The 10,588-nt window shown below is 37.8% G+C and overlaps 1 protein-coding gene across 7 annotated transcripts in view; it reads left to right on the top strand.

The window, feature by feature from the left end:
* Window positions 1-957: 957 nt before the first annotated feature.
* The window catches only part of plekha1b (pleckstrin homology domain containing, family A (phosphoinositide binding specific) member 1b), a 54,524-nt gene continuing 44,893 nt past the window's right edge, over window positions 958-10,588 (top strand). For all 7 annotated transcript variants that reach the window (XM_079851873.1, XM_079851870.1, XM_079851872.1 and 4 more), the window contains exon 1: window positions 958-1,084. The gene's annotated coding sequence lies outside the window, so the exon portion shown is untranslated. The remainder of the gene's footprint in view (window positions 1,085-10,588) is intronic.

Raw genomic sequence — 10,588 nt, 5'->3', positions numbered from 1 at the left:
ATGAGGAAGGTGAAGGGGAAGGCCAAAGAGACAAGCAGTTCCACTCTAGTTGCCCATGTCTTTGTCCATGGTATGACTATGAGGGAGGCTGGGCAACGAGTACAGCCAAACTTGAGTCGCTTCACCGTCGCCTCGATCATAAGACCTTCATGGAGAAAAACAGGTAGCCTACAGTAGATGTACTTCAGACTGCTCTCTACTGTAACTTTTGAGTGCTGCATTCTGTGCTGTTGCAACACATACATGTACTGTAGCTGTTACCCTATACTACTGTAATAAAAAGAAATGCATCAAACCACAAGCAACATAACTTACCAGTTTTGGAAATGTTGTTTCCAGAATTTATTGCACCAGTGTGTAAGACTATGTTGTAGTTTGTGTGTTTGTGAGGGCTTGTGTGTCCTGTCTGTGTGTCCTTTCTGAGGGCAAAGTTTGGTTTTTCAGCAAGAGTGAATGGTTTTGAGTGTAGAGCTTCATTTTGACCTGAAAATAGGATGTTTGGGGAACTGGGTGAGACGTTATGGATTTGTGTTTATAGTTTTGAGAATACGAGGCATAGTTTCAAGAATTGTGTTTAAGCAATCGAGAAAAACTGTAATAGGCTACAAGCAACCAACACAGCAGGCATTCTATGTATTACTACAATTCCCATAGTCCTTTTCTCTATATCCGGAAAAGAAAGGGGCCTTTTCCGCCTTCGTTCGCGAATTTGTGAATCCTACTATGGTGAAGGTTCGGCTCATGAATATTAATATTTATCTGACATAAGCCTAATTGATTGGCCGAATGAAGACCTAGGAACGTGGGCGTTAGTAAGTCGAATCCAACTGCAGTCGAAGGCTTGGCTCATGATTATTAATAAAGAAACGTGATTTGACGGTGTAGGAAGGTTACCTAGCGACGTCAGCATTAACTAATTGACATGAGCTAAACCTTGGTCATAGTAGGATTTGCAATTCCGCCCTCCACCCGTAAGTTGCGGGATAGGCAGACCGTCGGAAGTTTGTGGGAGATGGGCTGAAAGTCCAGCAGAAGGCAGACCGAACAACTGCTGCACAGGAGTTTCACAGCTGCTTATAAGTGTGTAAGTTATCCTCTTACATCCTAACGAGATATATTTTAGAATATTAAAATGTGAACGTGTTCTGAACGTGTGTTCTAAATCAGTAACGTTAGATAACGTTACACATTGACTTTGGCAGTTCACTAGCTCACTTTAAATTCAAAACCTGTCGCGTGTATTTCAGACAGCAGGTTAATTATTATTTAACGAACGGAACATGTAATGTCATTTACATGTAAAACCACTTTTTTTTTCTCAAAACGGTAGATTAATTATGTCTGAGCATTCAAGCCTTATGGCTGTACATAGCTCTGTGTGTGTGTAACGTTACTGGCTGGATGTCTTTCAAAACCTAGCGCACTGCATAACTACAGCATTTTTGGACATTATAGTTATGAATGGAACGCACAAGCGCGAATGTGATGCCCATAAGTGTCATAAAGGGAACGCTAACGTTACCTGGTCTTTGATAATACCATGGTACAGTGATCCAGTGACTAATAGTATCAGGTGGGATTGCCATGGTACTGAAATGCATGATATATGACTGGTAGTTCAACAATGCCCTTGGTTCTGGAAGTATTTTTCTCATAAATTCTTCCCATTGGGATTTTTTAAAAATCTTTATTATTTTATAAGCCATGAACCAAACAAGCCAGCTATGAGGTGAATCACAATATTGCAAACTTTGATTTGAAAAATTATTTGAATATCGGACAAAAGACTAATGTGTACAACGGCTTTGATGAAGGAAAGAACTACAGTCACATGAAGCATTGCAAATAAAATAAAAATTGACAAATAAAAACTGTTGATTTAAAGATGTTTATATCGAAACAATATATTTTACATTTATTGCAAAATATGCATACAAATATGGAAGGATTATAGAAATATTGAGATTCAAAATATTGAATATCAATTACAGTGCTTCATGGGAGTGAGCGGGAGCTAGAAAGTGTGTTTTTGGTGTGATTTGCCTGGCTGTATCCGAAATCGCCCCCTATACCCTTCTCATTCACCATTCCCTACATAATTTACTCCACTAATATAGTCCACAAATGAGTGAATGAAAACAAATTTCGGACACTGAGTGTCGCTAGAATTCATTCGCTGTGCATGGCGAGTGCCATGGGTCTAGTCTAAAGGCTTGCCGTCGAGTGTACTCCAGGGCTGAATCCAAAATGGCCCCCTGTACCCTCAAATAGGGCGTTATTTGAGGGGACAGCCTCAGTAGTGGTGTCCGAAACCATAGTGGACGTTATTGAGTGCACTTATTCAATCCCACATTGCACTGCAGCAACGAGCGTAGGCCTACAACCGATTTTCGCTCAACGGCTGTCCGAATTCACTCACTCGTTTTTTATTTAGCCTACTCCTTCAAGTGAGCAGTATTAGTGGACTAACGTAGAGAATAGTGAATGAGGGTTTAGGGGGCGATTTCTGATTCAGCCAAGTTGTATATTTATTGAGGTGCATTATGGGATTGAATGAGTGTACTCGATAATGACAAATGGTTGTCCCCTCAAATAATGCATGATTTCAGACACAGCCCTTATTTTCTGATTGGTGTAGGCCTAGTAGCCTAGATTTCGTTTTTAGAATCATGGTAGTTTCTCACCTGGATTCCCATTGTTAAATAAGATTATTTATAAAATAAGTTGAAATAATGCAGGCTGATGACTTCAACAAAAGCATACACCATTGATACGTAACTCACAATTATTGTTAAAATAAATTCACCTATGGAGAAAATTAATACTTAACCCAGGGTTTCTCAAACTTGGTCCTGGAGGGCCACTGTCCTGCACAGTTTAGCTCCAACCCTGATCAAACACACATTTTCTGAACATTTTACATGCTGCTCTTTTCCATAAACATCCAAATTTGCATACTTTCTTATTATATAGTAATATAGTATATTCCATATTTCCATAAGTTCCATATTTTGGTGCAACCATTGGCAGCATTGGCAATGTTTTCTGTTTCTATACAGACGCTCATGGGCTCTGAGTTAGGAATCAATGTGTTGAATACACACACTCTTTAAAGCTCTAATCCCCCAGTCAAGTGCATCTCCCTGCACCTATTGTTTTCTGAAAACAATCAGTTTCAATTAAAACAACTGTTTACTGTTACAGAGAATATGACATTTATATAGATGTGTTCATTTTCCAACTATGGAAGTTTTAAATATACGATTGCAACATGAGAGTTCAACACACCAGCTGAAACAGGATTAATGGGTTCTCGTGTGATGTTATGCTCAAGGTATTTCACTCAAGTATGTCAAACCTGTCAAGCAAGTATGTCAAGGGTATCAAATATATCAAAGTTCCTCCAAAATGCAGTGCTAAACTTAAAACTGTCTATTGTTTTGCTGATGTATATCCAAACAGTTTTGCACATGAAGCAAATAGAATTTGTCCAAAAAAGTACTTTGGTACCATATTACAGTTATAGTAGGCTACACTTCTGTTCAAATGTTCGGGGGTAGTACGATTTTTATTTATTTATTTTTTTTTTAAATAAATTTATACTTTTTTCAGCAAGGATGCATTAAATTGATCAAAAGTGACAGTAAAGACAATTATAATGTTACAAAAGCAAAATAAATGCTGTTCTTTTGAAGCTTTTCAAAGTGATTCATCAAATGATTTCTGAAGGATCATGTGACTCTGAAGACTGGAGTAATGGCTGCCGAAAATTCAGCTTTGCCTTCACAGCAATAACTTACATTTTAAAATAGAAAACAGTTTCTTTTAAATTGTAAAAATATTGCTGTTTTACTATATTTATGATCAAATAATTGCAGCCTCTGTGAGAACATATAAAAAAATAATTTCTGTGGTACTCGTTCGAAGGAACTCTAGTTGTACTATGGTACATGTCCATAAAACATGGTATAACCATGCTACACTTCAAGAAAACCTTGGTCATAACATTGTACAAATCCATAAAACATGGTACTTCGATGCTACCTGCATGTTGAAAAACACCTTTTGTGGTTCATATCCAAAAACATGATACTCATTTTAATTGAATAACTGTACCATGTCCAAAAGCTTTTGTATTATCATTGTTATTTGTACAAAAACATGGTATAGTCATATCATGTCCAAATTATGGCATTACCATAAATGTCCAAAAAACATGGTGCTTTTTGTTATTAAAATGATCAACAGAGGCCTACATTTTTGCAAACCTCAAAAAACTTTGAATTCACTGCAGTTTCCAGCTGTAATGAACACTAGTGGCAATAAAACAGCAACAACTTTTATAATAAAATGGCATGGTTGCTTTATCAAATGCATTTTATCTCACTTTTTTGTGCACTATTAGATTATGGTTTAATATACAGTAGGTGGTATTTCCAAACGCGATAGAGCCTATATGCGATTAAACTTTTAGAACCAATGACCGTATATTAAGTTTATGAATTGCTGTGATAACCAACATATTAAAATATTCACATTTATCTGTTTTTAAATAAAATCAAAAACACTTTTAGCACCACTCACTGGACATTTCACTATGTTGCTTATTGCAAGAATAAATGTAATGTTGCCACAGGCACGTTCTTCCAACGCTGCATGGTTGGCATGTGATGGTATTACATTTTCATATCACGGTAATAGGCTTTATGCCGAACGTCACATGAGCAAACAGGAAAACATATCTCATTGCATCCGCTTGTCGGAGAAAGTTTTAACGGTGGTGATATCTAGATTTTTAAGGCAATCAGCTAACCTTATCAGTTATTTTTATTGTTTGCGTTTTATTCAGTTCAAATATCTAAATGTTAGTGATAAGAAGAAAAAACATAGAAATCAATCTGCATATGCGATGGACGTCGGTTATGCTCATCTTTGCTCGTTCTTTTGAAGGCATCTAGAGTAAAACGGTTCTATATTTAACGAAGCACATACAAAAGACCTGAACCAGAAGAAATGCAACTTGTTGTACAGAAAACAGAAGTTTGTTGCACATAACTCCCCTTGCTGAAGCTTTATCATATAGGACATTTTTTATGTATAGGCTACTGTTTTGAATTGGGCCTAAGTTACAAGACGCCAACAAACAAGTTGGCCGTTGGATTTAGAATTTTATGAAAAATAACTGTCATTCAGTTCACACTGCCCCAACAGAGACCAACAAATGCTGATTGAACATGTTCAGTTGGGTGAAAACAAACGATACATCGTATTACCATAGATCGGCACATGTAGAGGATGGGTTTAAAATGATTCTGTATTGCAGCCGGTTGCTTGATGCCACTCACTGCATTAGCACTTCACTGCAGTTTCATCTAGATCCAGTCAGTCCAGTTTGCATTTTCTTCTGTTAGTTTATCTTTATACGTGTACCTCTCTATGTGATGTGAACAAAAATATATCGTTCTAGCTAATATACAATATAATACAATAGTGCTGTTCAGAACAGAATAAATAAATAAAAATAAAACAACCAATAAAGAAACACAAAACAATAGATAAACAATAATCGCACATAAATCAAGGAGTATGAAAAGCCAAAGAAAATAAAGAAGTGTTTAAAGAAGATCTGAAGGTGGAAACAGAGGGAGCTAATCTAATGTAGAGAGGTCGACTGTTCCAAAGTTTTGGGCCTGTAGTCGCAAAAGCGCAATCACCTCGTTTTTTAAGTCTAGATTTAGGCACAATGAGTAGACAGTGATCACTAGATCTCAGAGTTCTAGAAGGAGTGTACGGACAGAGTAGATTGGTCAGGTACTGAGGGGCCAATTTGTTGAGGGCTTTATAAACCAAAAATAAAATTTTAAAATCAATTCTAAATTTGACAGGTAGCCAGTGCAGTGTGGATAAAATAAGGGTGATCGACTCATAATTTCGGGTCCCAGTGAGGAGTCTAGCAGCTGCGTTTTGCACTAGCTGTAGATGGGAGAGGGAAGACTGAGAAACACCAATATGAAGTGAATTACAATAGTCTAGACGAGTTGTTACGAAAACATAAATCTCTGTTTGGAAGTTACTCTGGGTTAAAAAAGGTTTCACTTTAGAGAGTTGGCGAAGATGAAAAAAGCATGATTTTACAACAGTACTGATCTGTTTATCAAATTTTAGGTTGAGATCAAACAGAAAGCCCAGATTTCTAGTGCATTGAGTTTCATATGGGGCAAGAGAAACACGGTCAACATCAAGCACACAGTTTTCCTTGGGCCCAAATAGAATTATTTAAGTTTTATTTTCGTTTAAATGTAGAAAATTACTTGAAAGCCAGGTCAGCAGGAGTTGTAAACCATTATCATTATGTTATAAAGGAAATAGATCTGAGTATCATCAGCGTATAGATGAAAGGATACTCCGTATTTATTCAAAATGGAAGCCAGAGGTAACATGCACAGGGTAAACAATACCGGCCCGAGGATTGATCCCTGTGGGACTCCACAGTTAAGAGGTACACTAGAGGAGGACTGATGACCAATACGAACACTAAAACATCTGTTGGTCAGAAAAGAACGGAACCACTGTAAGACTACGCCACGAAAGCCCACAAAGTAGGAGTAGCTGACCCTGAAAGTAGGAGGGAGCTGACCCTGTTCAGAGACAAGAAGGATGTTACTTCAAGTTCAAGTTCAAGTGTTTTCACAATGAATGGTTGGAGAGAGACTGGTCTGTAATTCTCTTCAAGTGATGTGTTTAAAGTTGTTTTTTTAAGCAGTGGAGTTACCCGAGCCTGCTTGAATGCAGTAGGGAAAATGCCAGTATGGAGGGATACACAGAGTTGATGATGTGTGTGAGTGCTGGAAGAAGTGTGGGGAGATGGCTTGTAGAAGGTGTGAGGGGATGGGGTCAGGAGGGCAGGTGGTATGATGACTGGAGAGGATAAGTTTAGATACTTCTTCCTCGGTTTGTGGAGAGAAGGAGGAGAGAAGGTTATTGGCTGTGGGAGATTACATTGCTTACATTGCTTTTTGCATGTTTTGCAGTAGTTTCAAAGTGAAATGTCCATTGAGGGGTGATAAACAGCATGATCAGATTTATCCGAAACAAATATACATCAACATTTTATTACATTGTTACACATAATAAAATGTCTTAAAAATGTCTTTAATATCTTTGCAAAATGTAAACTATTTTATCCTACAGCTCTGTATGTAAAGTTGGATATAAAAGCATATCCAATTTGATCTGTATATACAGTATACTCACACTCAGTGATTTATAGTAAATCTCAACTGCTTATAGCATTTCAAAAAATAAACTATATTTTTGGCCAGCGATATATTTGTGGGATATATTTTTTTGGTGAATGCTAGATCTCTAGATACGATTTGGGTTCCATTTGTGTAAGATTTTTTATTTTATAGTCTGCTAGTTCTGTGAAATGATTGTTAAAATGTTTTTCAGAACATACTGTTATTGCTATACCTTTCACTACTCTATGAAATAATGTGGCATTTTGCCTAACAGTGTAAAAAACTGGGGGCCTGCTTTGGGTAAAATCGGCATGATAAAAATACTCCCATCAGCCATGGCAAAAGACTTGAAGCTGTTATGTACTGTACATGTTATCCACATGTGTACACACTGTACCTGGGTTAAACCGCCTCGCACTCTCTCTTCCTCTTTAAACGCACAGTGTCTTTCAAATCTCCACCTTCCTCACATGTGTTAGTTTCATTTTGTTTTTTTGCTTGTGTGACCCAGTTTTCTCTGTCTAATTATTCATCATGTTCACCTGTCCTGTTAATTATCTCATTAGTTCCCTCATTTAGTTCCTGTATAAGTACTCTCTTTTTTTCAGTTCTTTGTCCTGTCTCCTCTGTAAATTGGGTGTGTTCCCCGTATTTTTACCCCATGTCCTGTGGATTATTGAATTAAAGACCATTTCGTGGTTCTCTTCGTCTTCGTGAGCTACTTTTATCCAGAGTGTCTCCCAACTGCTCAAAGAGGAGTACACGGCATGTCATTTCTGACTCTACTCCATAAACTGTGTATAAGCAGCAACCTGACAAGTTTCAGTGACAGGTCATTTGTCTCTCCACACTAAATATGCAAAATATTTTGTAATGCCCGACAATCACAGCCTAAATATACAGGGCTATCTATCTATGACTGCTCCACTACAGTAGTTGTTCAGACAACATGCTGACTAGTCTTTTATGATAATATATAGTTGTTGTGCACACTGCTGTAAGGGTATTGGCCAACCCAGGAACATGGAAAATCTGTGCCCGTCGCTACATTTTTGATAAGTAGCTAGGGGCGGCAGTGGCTCAGTGGTTCATGTAGATTGTCTACAAACCGGAAGGTTGGTGGTTCAATCCCCGGTTCCACCTGACCAAGTGTCGAGGTGTCCTTGAGCAAGACACCTAACCCCAGCTGCTCCCGACGAGCTGGATCGCCTTGCATGGCTGACACCGCCGTCGGTGTATGAATGAGTGAGTGAATGGGTAAATGTGAGGCAATATTGCAAAGCGCTTTGGTGGCCATTGGGTCTGTGAAAGCGCTATATAAATGCAGTCCATTTACCATTTAAATTATGTTACATTGCTTTTTGCATGTTTTGCGGTATTTTCAAAGTGAAATGTCCATTGTGGGGTGATAAACAGCATGATTCAGATTTATCCGAAACAAATATACATCAACATTTTATTACATTGTTACACGTATGTTGGCAGTTCGGAAGTTGAAATGTCTGGGGAGTGAAGCTAAAAGGTTAATTGTATTTGAGAAATGACATACCTCCCACTCCAACCATAACCTTGAACAATCTATATTGTTAACAAAATAAAACATGGGATGAAAACCAGAGAGTCTTCTCGGAGGAGTCTCAAGAGAAGCCAGGTTATATTTTTCTGTTGATATGAAAAATCGGGTACATTTAACAATATAGCGGCGGTTGAATATATGTATATTACGATGTTACGATGCAATATTTCTTTCTCCACTGACATTCTATGATGTTCAAAGCATTTCTATGCTGATTTTTAGAAGGCAGATTGGGATGGCAAACTTCGTACACCGAAGGGTACGTGCACTACACATAGTCTATGACGTAGCTATGGCGTGAGTTCGACGCAGAAGTATAAATTGGGCTTAAGGAATACAATCAGCAGATTCTTATGCAAAAGAAACTTCCTCAGGGTGATACAACACCCCACTGCAAAATTATTCCATTTATTATGTGGCTACTTGCCACATTAGAATTTGTCAAATTAATATTTGGTTCAATTATTTACTATTACCTCAAGATGACTCACAGTACCTGCTTTGAGCGGTCTGTTATCAGTTGTAGCGGACGGTTGTTGTCATAGATTAAAGACACTAGATGGTGCAATTGAAGAATCAGATTTGAGTATAGCAGGGAGCTATATATAAATATAAATGGATGATGCAAGTTTATGAAAGGACTGCCAGGTAAACGTAAAGAAGACGATGAATCTACTTCAAATGTCACAACTACCAAAAATCGTGTCTACATCAGATTTCAGTGACGTGACAAGATAGAACCCATTATGATAAGTAAAGCTGTCTACACTGGGTGCGGCACGACACAATAAATTCTGGAAAGTAAACTGATGTCCCATTCTTTTTCTGACATACTCTAAGCGGTCACATGAAACACAAAGAGAAGCATGTTGTAGTACCGTAGTGTAAGTAAGTAAGTAAACTTAATTTATATTAGCACCTATCACATATATAAATCACAAAGTGCTTTACAAAGTGCAACAATTTAAATAAAAGAACAATAAAACACAGATAAAAATATCAGAGCTAAAAATAAAACATAAAAACCCAATCAACTAAAAGCTTGTCTAAATAAGTGTCTTCAGCTGCTTTTTAATAGAATCAACAGATTCGACCACACACAGCGACAGGGGCAGGGCATTCCAGAGTTTGGGGGCAACTGCCTGAAAGGACAGGTCCCCCCGAGTTTTAAAGCAGGTTTTTTGGGACCATCAGGAGGTTTTGACCTGAGGACCGCAGAGTGCGGGAGGAGGAGTAGGGGGTCAACAGGTCTGTGATGTACTGGGGGACCTGTCCATGTAGTGCTCTAAAAGTCAAAACTAAAATTTTATAATCAATTCTATGTTTGAATGGAAGCCAATGGAGTGTGGATAAAACCGGTGTAATGTGTGTCCTTCTGTTGGTTCCTGTTAAAAGCCTGGCTTTTGCACCATTTGGAGACGACTCAGAGAAGATTTGTTGAAACAAGTAAAAAGAGAATTACAATAATCTAAACGAGAAGAAATAAAGGCATGGATAATGTTCATGGGCAATGTTCTCAATTTAGAAATATTTCTCAAATATTAGACGATCCAGAGACATCGATTGGTCGAACAAAACACCAAGGTTTCTAAGGCTTAACTGGACGGATGAGCCCAAGGAACAGAGGTGTTGTTTGATTTGAGGTAGTTTTTGGTCTGGAGCAATGATTAAGGTTTCAGTCTTTTTTGTATTTAGTTGTAACTTGTAAGTAGTTTTTGTTGAACTAGTTCTTAATGCAAGACAGGTATTCTAATAGTTCAGTTAACTGAAG

This window comes from Squalius cephalus (assembly GCF_949319135.1).
Source record: "Squalius cephalus genome assembly, chromosome: 19".
In the NCBI taxonomy this organism is placed as follows: domain Eukaryota; kingdom Metazoa; phylum Chordata; class Actinopteri; order Cypriniformes; family Leuciscidae; genus Squalius; species Squalius cephalus.
This window is presented reverse-complemented; position numbering and strand designations above follow the sequence as displayed.